The 20,829-nt window shown below is 30.6% G+C and overlaps 1 long non-coding RNA gene across 1 annotated transcript; it reads right to left on the bottom strand.

Moving 5' to 3' along the window:
* Positions 1-10,563: 10,563 nt before the first annotated feature.
* On the bottom strand, positions 10,564-15,165 carry LOC105784281 (uncharacterized). The gene is made up of 4 exons (XR_001130442.2): positions 14,984-15,165; positions 14,713-14,805; positions 12,657-12,733; positions 10,564-10,885 (listed from the first exon to the last, which is right to left on the bottom strand). It is a non-coding gene; the product is annotated as an uncharacterized LOC105784281 (long non-coding RNA).
* Between the last annotated feature and the right edge of the window lie 5,664 nt (positions 15,166-20,829).

Below are 20,829 nucleotides of genomic sequence, written 5' to 3'. Positions count from 1 at the left end.
TTTTATTTTTAATAAATTTACGAAAGACAAACCGTAATAATATTAAGCTTGTTCAAAACACTGATTTTTTAGGTCGTCTAAGGGTAAGTCCAAATTATATAAAAAGGCGTGTCGTTTAAATTAAAACTCAGTCAAATTTGTCAAAAAACCCATTTTAAAACCTTTGTTTTGCCATGTCATAGGGGAAAAACATTTCATTTATTTTTCATGGTAAAGTTAATTTTATATTATAAAAGTCTAGTTTCTGACTTGATCCAGTTTCCATCAACCCATGCATGCAAAAACCCAATTAAAAAGTCCCATACCACAGTCCATACTTATCGAAAAATTGCAATCCCAAATAAAATACCAATATAATTAAAAGTAAATAAATACTTTTCTCCAATGCCAAAAAGTCTGAAACAAGACCTACGACTATCGATTCCAAGCCGAATCCCTAAGGTGGTCCGTAAGGATTAAACTAAGGGGGTGAGCTATAAAAGCCCAATGTAAGTTAAAGTATCTTAGGCATTCAAACAGCCAAATAAACATTCAATCAATTATAACAGTCCAATCAATTTATCATGGCATATCACAACATGAGTATGTCATGCTCAATGCAACTATGCAATAATCCTACCCATCCATCCGCTACACACCATGAGTTTCCCAAAACCCGTAACAATGTACAGTTAAGAATGTCAATCAAAGTAGAGACAGGCTGCCAGTAAAATGTGACAAATTTCACAATCACCTCAAATCTCCAGTGCAATGCACTTAAAACAATAATGCGGACTTTAAATACCGCTTGGATCACCACGAAACTACTCCATCATCCACAAATACCCACCCCATGCAATGCAATATGGTATACAATCATGCTTTCAGTTCAGTTTCAATACAGTGGCATGTTTTACATGCTTACAGTAACAATTTCAATTCAATGGCATATATCTCATGCTTAAGGTAACATATTTAATTCAATAGCATGTTTAACATGCCTCCAATCTCACAATTTCAATCACACCCTTGTTCCTGCTATCAATAATCAATAGGTAATAGAGTTACGCTCATAATATTGTCATGTATACTTTATGCAAACGAACTACAAATACAAACCAACAGTACAGTAAACACATGCTATGGGGCTCTAATTAATTTTATGAAACCTTGGAGACAGTCAAAGAACGAGTAAGGATCAAATTGAACATGTTATATAATTTTGGGTAAAAATGGTAAAAATAGGGACACACGGCTGTATGGCTAGACCGTAGGGGAGGGGTACACGACCGTGTGGTCTGGTCGTGTGATTTTCAATAAGTTTCTAGTTTACAATAGCACACGGTCGTATGGTATACACGCCCATGTAGGGAAATCGTGTGACCCTAAATCACACACGGTTTGTCACCATTTTCACCCACAAGATCGTTTACAATCAAAGCATTTAAACCCAAATCTAATTACAGCAATTTCGTAGCACTGAATCATGATTTTCACAACTTCTATCACACAGATCTGACTATCTCTATGCCCAAAAATAAGTAATTTTTGTAACAGTTAGTCCATAAACACCCCTATAAGGTTCGATTAAAGCAGAAAATACCTTGAAACTAAAAAATCATACTTGCCCAAAATACTTCTAATGGGTTACAACAAACTCCAAAGGCTATTGCTGATACACAAGATCCAGATCTGGATCTTCAATCGTTAAAACACAAAGAGAGCAGTGAGACTCATCCACTACATTAATTAATAAAAGAAGAACGATGAGAAAGGTATGAGGAATAGTAAAGGGCAGCATAACAGAGGGAAGATTCAAAGTTTAGGGGAGTAACAATGGCAAAAAGAGCGAAAAATTAAAAGGAAATGGGAGGCAAAAGGAGAGGGGCAGCAATAAGGAAGAAAGAAAATAAAAATGTTAAAAATATTATTTATACCTAGGTTATACATCGCAATGCGACACCTAAGGTCTCTAGATAAAAAATTCAGTCACATTAAAATTTTACAGAGGAGAGGAGTCGAACTCAAGTCTTAAAGCCAATTACACTATCTCCAAACCATTAGGCCATTAACTCAATCTTACCATACTTCTACAATTTTATCAATATGAAATTTAGGATGTGACGTTTCCCTTTCGTATCATATAAGTTACCTGATGAAACATCGTAAAAGGACTCAATACACTTATATCAATTGTGCTTGATGCTCATCCAAGCTAATCATATATATATCCATCTGTGTTAGGCTACCCCTCTGGGCTAAACCTTTTATTGACACAACAAATAACATGTCCAAAGTTGTAATGTATAGGTCAAGTTACTTGTCCGGGCTGAACCTTTAAACGACCATGGGTTGCTCGTTCGAGTTGAATATACGTTAGAGTCAAGTTACTTGTTCGAGCTAAACCTTTACCGACACATCAAATAGCTTGTCCAAAGCTATGTATACATGTAAGGCTATCCGTTTAGGCTAAACTTATAAAACGTCATCAAGCTACTCGTCTGTGCTAAACCTGTGCCACATGTATCTTTGAGTCTGCAACAAATGTTGGATCTTGGAATCATCAGAAATCAACCTGTAACCATGTGTACGATACATTTACAAAGTTTTATCGGGGTGATTCCATTATGTAAGTTCATATTCAACCATTTTTCAATTTAGTCCAAATATCATTATTTAGTACTAAGTTACAATTAATTCAAGGTTTAACAAAACATACATAGGTTCACATTATAACATTCATAAGGATTTAAACATAATTACATCATATGAACTTATTTGGAAAAAAAACAACTGATAAGGTGTCAGAGACTATTTCGCAATTTTCCCTTTTCCGCGGATATCTTTTTATTGGTTTAAAACCTAATCTAACTCATAATTTAATTCAATTATCAATTCCAAACATCATTTAACAGCATACTATAACTATATATCAGTTCAATTTCATTTATCGAATATTCCTTCAAGTTTTTCATTTTATTCAATTTACTCTTTAAAACCGAATTTGCCATAACTTTCAATTTTGAGCTTTAATTTTGAAACCGATCTCAATTTCACCTTCTAAAGCCCTCTAATATCTAATATTGTAGAAAATTAACCTCAATTTTAAAATATTTACACTTTAGTCCCTATGTTCAAAACTAACAATTTTCACTTTACAAATTAGTCCTTTTTCATATCTAAGCTTAAACTATATCAATTTAGTACCAAAATCTTTAAGATTCAACAATGAAAACTTTTATAAACTTTAATAGTTTTGCAAATTAGCCCCTGGGCTAGCTAAATCAAGCTTCCGAGATCTCAAAAACATAAAAATTACAAGAAAATGACTAAATTAAGCTTACCAATTAAAGAACAAAGCTTGGACGAAACCCTTGGTCTCTCTTCAATGGTGAAATCGATTGGGTAAGAAAATAAAATGAAGATGACCACTTTTTTCTTTGTGTTTTATGCTTTGTCATATTATAATTAATTTAATTATAAATTTTAACATTATTTTTTAAAATTGCTCCAAATGTCCACCGTTAATCCAAAATATCTTAATTTCCATTTTAGACCCCTATTAACAATTAACTAAGTCTTTTATTCACTAAAAATCTGTAGCGATTAACTTTTACAACTTTTACGATTTACTCGTTGTACCTTAATTAACTATTTATTTAAAAATATTAACTATAACAAATTTCAATATAATACTAAAATAGACTCGTAAATATTAAATAATAAAAAGGGATTCGAAACCAACATTTCTAGCACCATTGAAAACAGGTTGTTACATCCTATATGTTCTATTAAGTCATTGTATGCAAAACAAAAAGTGTTAAGTGAAATCAATAGTGAGTTAGTAAGTGAAATGTGGTAAGACTATAAGTGAAAATATACACTTAATGATTAGTTAGATAAATTCGTTATGTTATAATTAAACTATTGATAAGTTAAATTTAATTAAGGTAATGGGAAGTTTAATTCTTGATGTAATTACTAAGCTTTTATAAGCTTAACGCGTTATTTTTCAACATGTAGGTGGTAAAGGCTCGAATTTAAGCTTTAGAGTGAAGATACAATCTCATCTCATCTCATCACATCTCAAAGCTTGGAAGAGGGTATGTTTTTATCTTTGGTAATAGATTATGGCATGTACTTAGGTTTAAACAAAGTATGTGCGTAAGAATTATAGTGGAAATACTTGGTGAATTTTGATTAAGTTGTATGTTGAATTATATAATGCTAAAGGTTGAAAACAGGCATATGAGAATGGAATATTGGCTAAATTGGTTGAAATGTGGTAGATGGGTATTGTTTAGGGTGTTAAAAAAATAAAGCGTAGAAATTTCATGAAAACAGAATGCATTTCGCAACAATAGTCTTCTTGCTTCACTACGAGATCAAGTCAGTAAGTAATGTCGCCACATGGAGCCCCCGATGTTGCGACGTCAATTTGACAATTTGAAATATTGTAAATTAGTCCTTGATCAACAATTGACTATTAAATGAGCTGTCGTAAGCTCAAATAGAGTTCAAATATGAGTTTAAATTTGTGATAAGTTCAAAATGATTATAACAACTTATATTATCTGATGAATTAAATTGTAATTAATTTTTATTGCTCGGGCAACGAATGTGGCATCTCGTTTCCTTAACCCGACAATCGGGTTGGGTGCGAGGGTGTTACACACTCATTATCCTGAATGAGATTCATACGTGTGGATGATAGATTTAATAACTGCAGCCCTTATAGCTAAAGCCTCTCTAAAAATAATACTATCATCCGCAAAAAATAAATGGGTCAAGCCTTGCCTTACCCCATCTATAGATTCAAGTCTTCTTCAAAGATCCTTCTTCCTTAATAAGTTTTAACATGAAAAATGTCCTTTTCAACAAATGAAAAATAAGTTAGGGCCTAAGGGGTCATCTTATCTAAACCCTCTACTAGGCTTGAAAGTCTCCCCCATATTGCCATTTAGACAAATCGAGTATAACATCATAGTAATATAATGCTTGATCAAATCAATCCATCTCAAATTAGGGCCAAAATGGCCCAGCATATCTTCAAGAAAATATCACTCCACCCTATCATACAACTTACTCATGTCCAATTTTAAGGCAAAGACCCAATACTCCCAGTTCTACCTTTTTAAAAGAGTGAAGCCTCATATGCAGTAAGAATGTTATCCAGGATAACCCAACCCAACACAAAAACACTCTGTGCTTCATCAATATAGCTTTTTAGAGCTAGCTGAAATAAGTTAACAATAACTTTAGTAATAATTTGTACAAAACATTGCAAAGACTAATAAGTCTAATTTATCTAATATTAAAACCTAAAATTTAATATCTTTGAAATCTAACTTGATATTTAAATCTAATATCACAAAGCTAGAAGGGTTCTATAACTCAAATTAAACCAAAATTCCTAATTAATATCTAACCAAATATATCCTAAATATAAAGACTTAAAGTCTAAATCTAAATTTACTATCAACCAAAATTCCAAAGATCACAAGAACAAATCACATGAGACAATGTCAAATTAAAAATAATGAGCAAAGTAAATAACAAAAAGAAAAAGGACAACTAATAAAATATGATGAGATGATATTAAGGGGTTTGATATTATAATAAATGCAAGACAAAATTATATAAGTATAAATTGAATAAAAAACTTGAAGTAACCAAAATAGAGTGAAAATAAATTCTAAATAAAATTTAAATTCAAAATTTAAATCAAACAACAACAATAATGAAATATAAATCAAGAAAAATATAAAATAATTTCGAAAGTTAAAAAATGTAGAAGCAGAAGGATTAAAAGAGCAATTAATTTGCTCAAAATTTCAAATTTTGAAAAAATTTCAAGATAGCGGGGACTAAAGTTGTTACTTCCAAAGGGGAAACCCTTAAAAATAAAGTTGAAAACATGGGGTGACAGGAATGCAATTTTCCCATCCCCTGGACTATAGAAGTCCAAAGCCCCGAGCCTTTTCTCATTTCTTCTTGATTTCTTTTTGTTTGTTTTCCAAAAAGCTTTTCCCTTTCTTTTATCTCTTTGTTTTTTCTCTTCTTCTTTATGATTGCCTTCCTATAGAAGTTATGCAATTTAATGTGTGCAAGATAATTTTGACGGTTTCACTTCAAAATCAAATTTTAAGAATGGTTCACTTGCAACATACAATTAAATTTGTATTTGTGATCAAGTCTTGATGGGGTTTTATAAATGAAGAAATTTTAGATCAAGTATAAAGCATGACATGTTAAGTCGAAATATAATGGGTTAAGTCCAAATTATCATGGGTAACAATAATACCATCATATATTGTGTCATAATTATTTTTATTTGATTAATTTAAATAAATTAATAGTTAAATAATAAAATGTATAGTATCACTAATTTAATTAAATTAATTAAGTGAATAATATTAAATTATTATTCTATATTTAATTAATTTAATTAATAAGATATAAATAAAAGAGTGTAATCATTGCAGATCATTCCTAATGAAGAGTTTGCATTCCATAAAAACTCTCTTTTACTTGAAAAACTGGTATTATAAAAGGGGTTATCTCTAAGCCATTCCATAAATTCACAAGTTCAAGAAATCTAGAAATTCTATAAACAAGTCTCTGAAGAACTTGAAGGTATTCTGACAGAACACCATAGCAGTTATAAAGAAAAGCCGCCTTCCGATCCAGTTCAACAAAGGAGAGAAAGGTAGAAGACGTTTCTAAAAGAAACCACCTTTCAATCCAGATCAACTGAAGAAAGGAGGTTCAAAAACAAATTGTCACAATGCTTAAAGCAATCTATATCTAGTCAAGATCAAATCCAAATGACCATTGGATCGAAACCCAACTAAAGAAATGAATCAAAACATTTTTGTTTGTTTTTAAGAAAATCCAAAAATTGTAATCTCTTTTCAAACTATCAATAAAATTTGACTCTAAATTTTCCAAATCAATATTTGACTAGAAATTTGTGTCTACAATTACAAATTTACTAAACCTCTTACAATAATTGAATATATTACGAAATTACTTGATTTTCTTACAAATTTACTAAAACCATTACAAAATTGTTAAACTTCTTACCATATTGTGAAGTTTTCAATAACTTACTCAATTCCTTAAATATAAATTACTAAAATTCTTATAAATTACAATATGCCTTAAATTTGTTGAATCTCTTACAAAATTATGGATCTTTTACATAATTATTGAATCCTTACAAAATTGTCGAAATTTCTTACGAAGTTACTAAATTTCTTATAAAATTACCTAATTTATTACAATTTGTAAATTACTAAATCTTTGTATCTCTTAAAATACTATTGGATTTCATACAAAATTACTAAGTGTAACCAATTTCTTACAACTTTGTAAATTCTTGAATCTCTTCTATCATTATTAAATCTCTTAGACTATTATTAGATTTCTTACACAATTACTAATGTGTACCAAATTTACTTTGTAAATTACTCAATTTCGCACAATATTCTGAATCTCTTGTAAAATTGATGAAATTCCTAATGTTCACCTAACTTCATACAACTTGTAGGTTACTATTTTTTTTACAAAATTACTAAATCTTTTACGTAATTATTGAATCTCTTACAAAATTATTAATGTTTATGTATTGGAATAAATCTCAAAACTATACATGATCTTTAATTTAATATATAATTTTATACATGAACTTTGATTTTGTGAAATTTTATACATGAAATTTTGATTTAATTAATTTCTCACAAATATTAACGCAATTATTGATATAACATTATTTTATGTTTATATATTGTATACACAAATAATTATATCTATTCAATATAAAAATAAATTGATATATTTATTTTAAATGTGTATGATTGAATTAAAATTAATGTTTCATGAATACATTTGAACTATAATCAAAGCTTCACGTATATAATTGCACTAAATCAAAATTTGCGTCTCAAATTGCATATTGAATAAAAATTCATATATAATTTTTGAGATTTGTCATTTACTTATTTTATTACAAATTTTAAATTCTTGAATTTCTTACAAAATTATTAATTTCTTTTACAAAATTACAAAATTCTCATGTCTTTGTAATGTTTCCTAACTTCTTACAACTTCATAAATTATTTGATTTTTTACCAAATTACTGAATTTCTTACTAACTAACTTTCAATAAATTATCTAGTTATACAAGATTCGATTGTAAGTTGAATTTTTTCTCAATAGTAAACATCATTTGCTTTATAATATAATAATCATATCATTTTGTTAGAACTTTTGACTATTCCATGGTTTGTTAGAACAAGCTGTGGAACATGGATATCTCTAGATGTCTCATGAATTGTTTGAACTAATGTTAAAACATGTGCCTGTTCCAATCAAAGTTCTTTCAAGTTGGCATTTTGACATATTTGGGCCTAAATGATTGCAACACCATTTATGATAATATTAAACATGTACCCAAAGGTCTGAAAGCATAGGATTCACCAATCTACAACCTGTGTGGCTTGGGCAAAGAGGAGATGTGCTCAAACAATGTGATCTTTACCCTTATCCAATAAGATGAGAGTAGTTGATGTGTTTCAAATTTGTTGGTAACTTGGCGATAAATTCTATAGAATTAATTAATAATAATCTCATCATTCAAAGAATGGGATAAAGAAATTTTGAATCAGCTTTGGAAAATCTAATGTTGATGCAATTTGTGAGACTATTTATCAGAATAATTATACAAGACAATTATCAACTTTTAACCTTTGGTAAAGAGTTGTTGGCTACTGATCACGTTGAAAGAGAGCATTTAAATAGGTTGTTGATTGATTTCCACTTTTATCTGTTTGGGGGTGTGCTTAGACACTCCTAATTAGGGATGTTTGGGGAGAGTGATTTGAAAGAATTTGGGTTCGACTTTAAAGCTACAATTATCCATTAGGAAAGGGTAGATTGGGCATTAGCCAATAGTTGTACTGGATGAATTGTTGAATAAAATCATTGTCTGAGTGAGGCTTCGTAGCCATAGGATTGGTGAATTCAAACTACGTTAAAATATATTACATGTTGACTCTCCCTTTACTTATCTATTTAACTTGCATTTTGGATTTGTTATGCAAACTCTATAGTTTTGTCTCAACTTATGCTCCAATAGAAGATAGAATAAAATTGTCTTTGAAAATTTTAAATCAAGATTTTTTTCAATTGGTATTAGAGCGGGCTTCAGACATACTTGGAGGCAATCCTATGTTCGGTTTATAGCTTTATTTGTTGATTGATTTAAAATTGTTTGTGATTTGCGACATTAAGACTATATCTTTTAGATCATTTTGGAGCATTTAAAGGGGATTTAATCATCATGAGGAGAGAGGTTGTGTTTAACCAAAATACTATTTCATATTGGTTAAAACTATTTTTTTTCAATTACCCTCATGATTTTTTATTGTTCTCTAAAGGAGTGTTAATATGTTATTCTTTTAAGAAAACAATTTTACAGATACAATGAGGGTGAATAAAGTAGCAAAAAGAAAGTCTTGTGATGAATCAAGTCTAATGAAAATTTCAAATAAAGAGTTTCTCATAGTCAATGCTTGGATGATTGAGGATGGGTTTGGTGACCAAAATACTTCTGATGAAGATGATGAAAAAGCTAAAGGACAACCTAAAAAAAAACCCAAGATTATCTCAAATCTTGTTATAATAAGAAAGTGGAATAGAGTAGGGTTGTAACATCCCAAAATTTCCCTTAGTCATAAATGGTATAATTTCAAGAGAATATGCGTTAAATTCTTCGTGTTAAATAAAATAAGAATTTTCAGTGTTAGTATAGTAGATAGTTGGATATGGGAGAGAATTGAAAAGACTCATGTGTTGAGAGAAATAAATCTAGAGTATTGACTAAATTGTAAGAGTGTGAAAAGTGTAGGGTAAAAGTGTGAAAAATAAAAGTATAAAAGGATTAAATTGAATTAGAGGAAAAGTAAAGGGACAAGAATTGAAATTTTACCAAAATGAATAGTAACATCAAGAAAGAACTGTAGAGAACTTTTAAGGGCAAAATCGTCACTTCTTAATGAAGATATTTAATAGAAAAAATTTATGAAATGTTGGTAAAATATGGATCATTAGATCAAATTGAAAAGTAAGAAGAAATCTTGGTCATTGGATTAAAATCATGACATAAGATTTTTATATTAATTATTAATTAATTAATTAATTAATTAATTAATGAGATACTTTAATGGAAACATGAAGAAATTTCTTCACGCATTCCATGCTCCCAATGCCTTTAATGGAAACATGAAGAAATTTCTTCAAGCATTCCATGCTCCCAATGCCACCACCTTCATAAAAGGGTAAAAACTTTACATTTTATACAATTTAGTTTTTTTTTATATAAGATCTCACAATTTCACCCAAAATTCTTAAGAATTTCTATAAACACTCAAGAGAAAAATGAAGTAGAGTTCCTAAAAGACATGTCTATTATTTTGGAAGAAAGGAAATGATAAATTAAAAGTGAATAGAGTTGAAAGAAAATTATTGGAAAGGAATAGATGGGAAGCAAAAAGGAGAAGTACTTATTAATAAAGATAAGAATTAATATCAATCTCATTTATATTTCATAGAAATAAGTTGGAATAGGTTACAAAGAGAATGTATGATAAGTGAATGTAATTAAAATAGTAGTGATGAAAAGTAATTCATGATGCATGATGCATAGAATGTATTGGGTAAAGCTTTTTCTAACATTTTTCCAACTCATTTAAATAACCGGCTTTGAACCCCGTATCAGCATTTAAGGTTCCAACATTGTGCAAGTCCACCATACAGCTGCATCTTCTTCTGGAACCCATTTTCTTTTGGTTCCTCGAGATGTTTGGGAAGAAACATTTGATTCTGAAGCACCTGACATAATTATCTTAAAAAAAAAACAAATTAAATTTAAGTTTAATATCATGAATCAAAAGGTGAACACTTTATAAAATTAAAATTAAGTTCAATATCATGAATCAAAACCTCAACACTTTATAAAATTATAACACATGATGAATGAAAAGAAATTAAATTATAATTCAACAAGTTTAGTAGAATACAAAAATTTGTTCAAACACCACCAAAATTTCACAAACTAGATACATAAAATAACATAAACAAATTAACTCAAACTCATTTTTTCCCTAAACCTAACTAATTTCTAGATGCTTGCCATTCATCGAACATTTGGTTGGCTAATTCCATCCTCCAAGTAGCCCATGCATCCGATGCATGAATATTTACGATATTCGGTTCATCGTCATCTACCACATTACTAGGTAATCATTCTCTGAACTCCGCTTCAATAGTATCAATACTCATATGGGTTCGAATAAAATTATGGAGCAAACAAAATGCAATAATGATTCTATTGTGCACCCTTACAGGATAGAATGATGGACTCCTAAGTATTTCTCATCTAAGTTTTAATAACCCAAAGCATCTTTTAATAACATTATGTGCTGAGGCATGTTTCATACTAAAAAATTCTTCCAGAGTTCTTAGCTGATAACCTTGACGCCACTCATTCAAATGATATCGTTGTCCTCCAAAAGGTGCGAGAAATCCCTCACAATTTGTGTATCCAGCATCAACTAGATAATAACAATCTATAAAAAAACTTTTTTTAAAATGATTAATTCCCCAAAAAAAATTTGATCTTAATGACTAATTCAAAGTCCTCTAACTTTCCACTTTACCATAAGGAACTTTTAGTCCATATCTCCTACTAATGGCATCTCGAAGAACCCGTCCATCAGCAACAACACCTTCTCAACCAAGAAGAACATAAACAAATTGCATATTAGGTGTACAAACACCTAGCATATTTGTTGCTATGTCACCTTTTCGCGTTCGATATCTAGGTTTATCAACTGTTGGAACCCTAATCTTGATGTGGGTTCCATCAAGAGTACCTAAGCAATTCTATATCACATGTTATAAAACATTGAGTTAGGATACTAAATTTAAATCTAAATTAACTAAATTATGTACAAGCTATATATAAAACTCTGTCCAATACCTTAAACAATTTTCACCCTGTGTCTGAAGAATTAACTGTAATTGGCTCTGCCTTTTTAAATAACACATCTTGTAAGCCTATGACAGCATTTAAAATACTATGAAATAATCTGCTAACAGTTTCCCCAGACCTATTAAAGTGATGCTTGATAACTCGATTTTTAAGGTGATGGGAAATGATATGTAAAAACATTGCCACTTGCTCATCAACAAGAATGTTCCTTGACGACTTCAATCCCCCTAACGTTTGTAACATCTCACATAGTTTAAAAAAGGCAATTCTATTCATCCTAACTTGTTCAATACAGGTCTCGTCACCTTTTCACATAATCTCGTTTTGCATAAAAGTCTAAAATATAGGGCCTAATCCTTGGTCTATAAGCATGTAGGCTATGGCTAGCACCCAATGTAAGTAAGAACCAACTCGCAATTCTACAGATTTGCAACCATATTATCAATGCAATACCAATTCTTTTACGCCTTACACGTTGTGCAATTAAAGGCAGACGAGCCATTACTGCAAGATATTAATGTGTTATATATCTTCAAATCGTAGTAAAAGGGTCACATTTCTCCAATACTAATTTCAATAACAGTAAAATAAAATTAAAGAATTTAATTGCCAAAAAACTTACAGTGATTTACAAGACGCTTAACTGTGGGTAGAGGAAACAATCGAACAAGCCAAAGAAGAAGAGGAAGCAATAACACACTATCAAAGAAAAATGAACAATACATATTTAGATTCTTTACAAAGCAAAAAATAGAAATTAAAACTATCTTCACAAGTCAAAAAATTGAAATTTATTTCTTTATCAATCAACAAGAAAAAGAAAAAAAAAGAATGTGTTTTCTAGATTTGATTAATTGATGACCGACGTTTAATAATTATTTTTATAAAATATCCATTTCATTAATATAGTGTGTTAAATATCTTCATTTAAAAAATGATTTGTTTGTAGCATTTTACTTTCTTTTTTTAGTGTTAATTATAATTTTTGTAATGTTAATTATAATTGTTGTAGCATTTGATTAATTTTTAGTGTTAATTATAATTTTTAGTGTTAATTATAATTATAATGTAAAAAATTTCTCACCAATGCAAAAAATCCGGCGAAGATTTCATTCGACCACTGAGAGATATAATAAGCGTTGCAAACCAGTAAACCTATCTTCTCCCACAACAAGTTATCAGGTCATGTCAATTAGCTTCAACACTATGAAACAAGTTTTTAAAACCACTCTGTTTTTATCCCCCATTTTCATCTTTTGTTATTAAATGATTTCTAGAATAGCAACACTAAAGCAAAACGAATTTTAATCATATTTGCCAAGACAATCCAAACAAGAACCAAATTCCCAAACTTAGAAAGAACTTAATTCCACATTTCAATGACAGCCAAAGGCATAAAAGGATCAATATTTAAGTATATTAGGATGATAAACCAAGTCCTAAACAAGAAAGTTTGTGTCTATCCAATCAAAATTATTTCAATGAAATAGAACCAAAGGGCAAAGTAAGGATCTACCTCTTGTAAAACTCTGTTACAAATCGCGAGCTATTGTATAAGTTTTACCACATCAACACAATAACCAATGTGTCTTCCATTGTGTAGGAACTAACAATTGGGAAATTATAGTGATACCTGGACTCAAAGTAAATACTGTAATGGAATAGACACAAACAGGAGGATCCTTTGACTATTTGAAATCACAAATACTGTAAATACTGTAAATACTGTAATTATAACCAAAAGAAAAAGAACAATATATTTCTTCCATCAATTTACAGCAGAAGAACTCAATCTCAAGATTCCAATAAGACTTCTCAAACATCAACATCAAAATAATATTAAATTTATCATTTAACCAGGAAGCTACATAACCAGGCTTTTCATGCTGGGGTGTTAACTGGAGGTGTTAAGTGGTCCAGCCTGTATCACAAGGGAACTACATAACCAGGCTTTTGATACTGGGGTGCCAAACCCAACAGAGCTCAAACTGCCTAACAAAACCTATATTGCAAAGGGATAGCACAAAGAGAGGGCGTTGACAAACATACTCATAGTAATATTGCCACTCAAACAGATTGTCAACTCAAATACCAATTATCTAGTGGACTAAAAAGAGTTACGTATTGTGAATGAAAAGAAATATTCCAAAATAATTAAATCCAATATAGCTTTCAAAGCCAAGGATTGGGTGCGTTGTTGACTACTGACTACCCACTTTCTATAAGCACTAAAGTTCCTCAACCATGCTTGATAACTACAGCTTAGCCAACATCAAATGAATCAACCAATCTCACAACCCATGCTTGCCTGCTTGCCTCTTCAAAACATATGGATTTTTTTTCCTTTCTCCCTTTTCCAATTTAGCTTCTTTACTGGTGGCTTGTATTTAAAGCCTATATGCTTACAGATAAGAAGGTTTTTGGATGTTCCTCACCCTCAAAATTCTACTTTTTTTTGGTCAAAAATTGCTAAGCTAATGTATGGTTCATGTAATAACAAAGATGCAAATAAACCATCAACAAAAAAGAAGACCATTTTTTTTATCGTCTGTCTTTATGAAATGCAAACTTTCTTATCTTATATAACCATAACCGTAACCATAATTTGAGCTTAAGTTTTGATTTCTTTACAATAATTAAACAGAAATGAAGAAGAAGCAGTAATTTAATGGTATTACCTTAAAAAGTCTTGGGCAATTTCACGAACGAGCCTTTCGAAAGGCAGTTTCTTGATGAGGAGTTCAGTACTTTGCTGGTACTTCTGGATTTCACTGCATCCAATAGAAACATCATAAGGTCAATTCGTGTAAACAAGAATAAGAAAATGTGACTGAAAGGGGAAAAGAAAAGTTGAGTAGAAAAAGTCTCAACCGAAAAGGGGAAAAGAAAAGTTGAAAGAGGTGAAAGAACTAAAAGGAATCAAGAAAAAGAAAGAAAAAGAAAATGTACCGGGAGATGAAGATGAAGGGCGAATGGATGCTTAATTTGGGGAGGAAGAAATCTGGAGTGAATTTTGGGAAGAAGAGAGGAAGGCTATTTTCGTCTAAAACCTAAACGGTGTTGCCTTGAATGGGTATTCAGACCCTCAACCCCTGAATACCTAAACGGTGAGATGAGGGAATGAGATTGTAATAGCAATTCCGTGGAATCACCTAAATGGTGAACCAAACACCTGCTTTACTGTAGCGCGCGGAATTAGGGTGGAATGGAATAGCAATTCCATCCAACCAAACGCTATGTAAGGTTTCAAGTAAGAACATGATATGAATTGTATTACGAGAAATGGTAATGTGAGTGGATTTATATGTTAAAGAAGTGTAAGCTTAAAGGACTAAATTGAATAATATAAAAATATAATGTTATTTATAACCGAACGATATTGTATAATAATATGATAGTTGATAACTGAAATAAGTATTAAATGTTGGTATGACTGATAATAAACAAAATTTTTATTAAAACAGTTTTGGACAAAAAAGTAGTTTAACTTTGAAAATGCACCAAAATTGTAGAAATTGAGTTAGAGGTTGAACCAAATATGAATTTAAAACCTATTGAGTCTAGTTTTTTTATATAGAAGAAACAAGGTAAGCTTGAATTGTAGATCATAAGATAAATAAATTTAAGTGAGATACTACGATTGATTTCGAGTTCTCCTATTCTAACTTTTAAATATCATTAAAAATAGTAAAAAAAAATAGTCAAGATATTAACTTTATATGTCTAAAAAGCTTATTGATATATTTTCAAGAGAAACAAACGAAAACATAATACAAATTTTGTACTAAAAGATAATTTTTTTAGTGAAATAAGGTTAAAGTTGTCGAACAACAAAATTTTGGAGGATTTAAAGAAAAAACTGTATTAATTAGTTTACTTATAAATTTTGATCAAAACTTTTATGTTGATGACAAGATGTCTAGTTTCGGAATTTCAAATGAAACTTGATTATCAAATTCGATGAATGAGATATGAATAAAAACATGATTGTTGCACAGTGGACTGTTTTGTTATGAAATTTTAGTAAGAAAAGTTATATGAATTTAAGTGAAAGTTAATGTAATAGGTCATATAATAGTTAAAGTTTTAGTGAAAAATACATTGTGGATATGATATTAAGAAATTAAGAAATAAATATAAGTGAACTTGGAAAGATTAGATTGACTCGAAAATGTAAAATTCCTTGCTCGGGCTTAGGTACGATCTTGGGTAAGGGGTATTACAAGGGTAAACAGAGAAGTTGTCTTCAATGAAATAATCTTACTCGAGTAATGAAGGTATTTACAAACCTCCTTCTAAATCAAGTGCTAATTGCGTAAGCTTTCATATTGATGAAGCAAGTGAGACTCTTGTTGATCCTCTTAAAGCTATAAAATGATAAACGAAAACTTGTTCAAAAAGGGAGCAAGACTATGTTAAGAATTGGCAAAGGGAGAAGATGATATCAATAAATATGAAAATGATTTGGTTGTTAGTTGTTGTTCTTACTGGTTGGTTGTAGCGATGCATTCACTTTGTGCATTATTTTCAAACTTGAAGTTGATTGTGCTTGTGCTTGGTTTTGTTATTGAAGCCTATTTCTTTATTGGATGTTTATGCACTTTGCCAAGATGATTTGGAGAGATTATAAGGTGGGAAAAAGCTTCTTCGGCATCTTTGCTAAAAGGGGGGAGATGATGATAACAACAAATTTTCTTATGGTGCATGGTGATGATTTGATGACTCAAGGTGATAGGGGGAGTTTAAGCAACACACTTGGTTATGCATTACTCTTAAAGATAGTTTCAATTTAGTTCCCTTTATTTGCACTTTATGTTATGAGAATTATCATTTGTGGCAAGTTTTGTCAAAAATGCCAAAGAGGGAGATTATTGGAACCTTTGACTATTCCATGGTGTGTTAGAACAAGCTATGGAACATGATTATTTCTTGATGTCTCATGGATTGTTTGAACTAATGTTAGAACGGGTGTCTGTTTTGGTCAAATTTCTTTTATGTTAGCATTTTAACATATTTGGGACTAAATGATTGCATCGACATTTATGATCATCTTAAACCTGTATCCAAAGGTCTGAAGGCATAGGATTCACTGGCCTACATCTCATTGGCTTGGGAAAAGAGATATGCTCAAACAACATGATCTTTATCCTAATCCAATAAAATGAAGGTAGTTGATGTGTTTCAAATTGTTGGTAACTTGGTGATAAATTCTACAGAATTCATTAATTATAATTTCATAATTGAAAGAATGAAATAAAGAACATTTGAGTCAACTTTAGAAATTTTTATATGGATGCAATTTATGAGACTATTTATCTGCATAATTATACAAGATAATTATCAACTTTTAACTTTGTGATAAAGACTTGTTGACTACTAATCACGTTGAAAGAGAGCCTATAAATAGGTTGTTGATTGACTTCCTCTTTAGGGAATGTGTTTAGACACTCCTTGTCAAGGATTTTTATGAAGAGATATTGAATTAAGATATTTGGAGAGAATGATCTGTAGCAATTTGGGTTCACCTTTGGAATTGCAATTATCTATTGGGAGAGAGTAGATTGAGTTTTAGCCAATAGTTATATCGGATGAATTGTTGAATAAAATCATTCTCTGAACGAAATTTTGCAAATATAAAACTGGTGAATCTAAACTGTTGTAACAAATACTATGTGTTGATTCTCTTTTACTTGTACATATGACTCAGTTTAGGATTTATTATGCAAATTCTCAAATTTTATCTCAATTTTTTATTCAATAGAAGAAAGAACGAAACCATCTTTAAGCGAGTGCAAACAGAGGCTTTCTCACATTTACACTACACCGAAACTTGTTTCAAATTTTAATAAATTTTTTGTAGAATTTTTTTTATGAAAAATATATTATTAGCAGTTGATATACTTATATTTTTTTAAACAAAGTTATTACAGATTTTTTTTGGTAAATTACTTTACGCAACACTATTAAGACAACGCATTAGCCTGTGTAACGTTAATATAGTCTACTTGTACTAAATCTCGCATAAAATAAGGTGAATCTTCAAATACTTGGAGCACAATGAATCTTGTCGCCATAATCTTAGCTATATGATCAGCAACTGCATTGTGAGTTCTTGGGATACGACGAAAACAAATCTTCCAATCACGACGCAATATTCGATAAATAGAGCGTAGTTCCATCACTTGACTATCAGTTGCTCCTCCCTCTGCAATCGTCTCCATCAACAAAGCATTATCACTCTCAATCTCTAACTAACGAAACCCCCTCTCCTATGTTTTACGTAGCCCCTCCAAAATAACTCTCGCTTTAATATTAAAAATCTCATCTTTACCTAGCAACATTAAGAACCCCCATAACCAATTAGCATCAGCATCTCTAAAAACACCTCCAATTCCAGCATAATATCTGTTTTGTGACACTGCCCCATCGTTGTTGAATTTAATCCAAAACTGACCAATGTGTAACAGTAGCAATAGGATTACTCCGAATCACAGAAGAAGACAACCTTGCATAATTTCACACCCAATTAATACCCTTATCTATTATTTCCTGAGAACTACTATGGCAACTTGAAAACACATACATATTCCAATTTTTTCATAACAACCAACATATTATAGGAAAAAAATTACGCCATTCAAAATCTTGGCTACCACAATCCCTAACATTCTCCAAATTCCATAAAATCATTTCATTCATTGGCATAGAAAAAAACCTTACCCATACATGAGTTGGTACAACTAAACACCAAACAATCTTAGGGAAAATACAATCCCGAATAGCATGGATCTCCGATTCATACACGTTGCTACATCTCGAGCAGTGGCTTTCATTCGCCATATGCCTCATTGTACGCTCACCATTAGTCAATAGTCTATTCTTCCACATGATCCACACGAACACCCTAACCCTTTAAGGCACCTTGATCCTCCAGATCAACTTCCAAACATTCGAATTCACAATTGAGCCATATTGACAAATACCTCTATATGTCTCTATCGATGAAAAATTCTTTTTTGTCGCCCATCTCCATGAAAGTCGATCAAGACCCGTATCGATCGAAGGAGGCAGAACGAAAGCTATCTGTAGAATAATGCAACTCGACAAAAGGCTTCTTAAACGAACCCAATCCCAATTACCATTCCCATCCGCTACATGTCAAACACATGAAGTGTCATCTGGACTATCTGATCCTCTATAAAAGGTTCTAAGAGGACCAACCAAACAACTCCAATTGTCATTCTAAAATTTTGTAATGCACCCATCCCCTATCGCCCAATATACACTATTAATCACATCAGGCTATATCCGTGCTAAAGATCTCCATATAAAAGAACAATTACTTCTTGTAATACTACTAGGCAGAATCCCACAAACATAGTAATTATTTCTCACAATTTGTACCCATAAAACCTCATTCTGTGTGAGCAGTTGAAAGCCTAATTCGTACACCAAGACCACCAACATCAACCGGTTGGCAGTATTCATCCCAACTTAACGATGTCGGTTTCCTTGCTTCACACGTGGACTATTATTAATTAATATGTATTAATATGTATTAGCAGTTGATAAATAATATTATGCATTATGCATAATATTATTTATCCATGCATTGTCTTTCCACGTGTACTAGTTTGGTCAATTATATATGTTTTTGAAATTTCGATATTTGAAAACTTATTTTTTTGTTTGTAAATAATTAAATTAATAAAAATAAGTAATTATATAAAAAAATTAAGATCTAGTAGAATACTAATTGACACCCTAAAATAAAGCAATCTATTTAAAATTATTTTGATCATAGCTATTTTCTGCACTTAATTGTGGATACGAAAGGATCTAATATATTCAAATATTCAGTCGTAGAAAATAGCTTAGTTCTAACATATAAATACCAATTTAAAATTAGATTTACATGTTTCTAAACAAAATCTATTTCCACTTAACTCTGAATCAAGAGTATTTTGCACTTCTATAAATTATTCCCAGCATATTATATAATATTATATCAAAGGGCAATCTGATACTCTGATCAAGAGTATTTTGCACTTCTATAAATTATTCCCAAAATATTATATAATATTATATCAAAGGGCAAACTGATACTTTCTCTTAAAAAGTTTCATTCACTTTTTCCAATGTTATTTAAACTGAACCAAACCAAGATACAAGTCCAGAAAGTGGCTTTAAACCGATTAAACCATAAACTAGTATGAACCAATTAAACCAACTAAAAAACCGATTAAACCGATGGTTGAATTGATTTTTTTTTCATTTTTAATACTTTTTTAATTAGATCGATCGGATCAGCAAATCGATAGTTTGACCATTCGACCACCAATTTGGTTTAAAAACATTGAGTTTTACTTCTAAAAACTGATATAGTTGATAGTATAACCAAATAGGGCACATGACATGCCACATGTACATCATGTAAACCTGAAATGACCAAATTTTAAAAATAGAAATGAATAAATTTTTTAACATAAAGACAAAATGCAATCCAACTCCTAGCATAAGAATGGAACATTAGAGCTGCAATAATGTAGAACAATATTCCGGTTTTTATCATCCGAGCTGAACTCAATTCGACCTAGTATACAATCAATCAATTAAACTCGTTTTTTTTTCCAAAAACTTTAATTTCCTTAGCTTTGATTGTCAAAATCAAAAGGCTATAAGGCTAATATATCAAGAGAACGATCAAACAATGTTGTAATTTGCAAACAATCACTACTGCTGTGTTATCCAAGGACTTGTTATTTAAGTACCCGAAATAAATTTAGAGATCTATA

The sequence above is a fragment of the Gossypium raimondii genome, chromosome 13 (assembly GCF_025698545.1).
Source record: "Gossypium raimondii isolate GPD5lz chromosome 13, ASM2569854v1, whole genome shotgun sequence".
Classification (NCBI taxonomy): Eukaryota; Viridiplantae; Streptophyta; class Magnoliopsida; order Malvales; family Malvaceae; genus Gossypium; species Gossypium raimondii.
The sequence above is the reverse complement of the archived record's forward strand: the minus strand, read 5'-3'. Positions and strand labels throughout refer to the sequence as shown.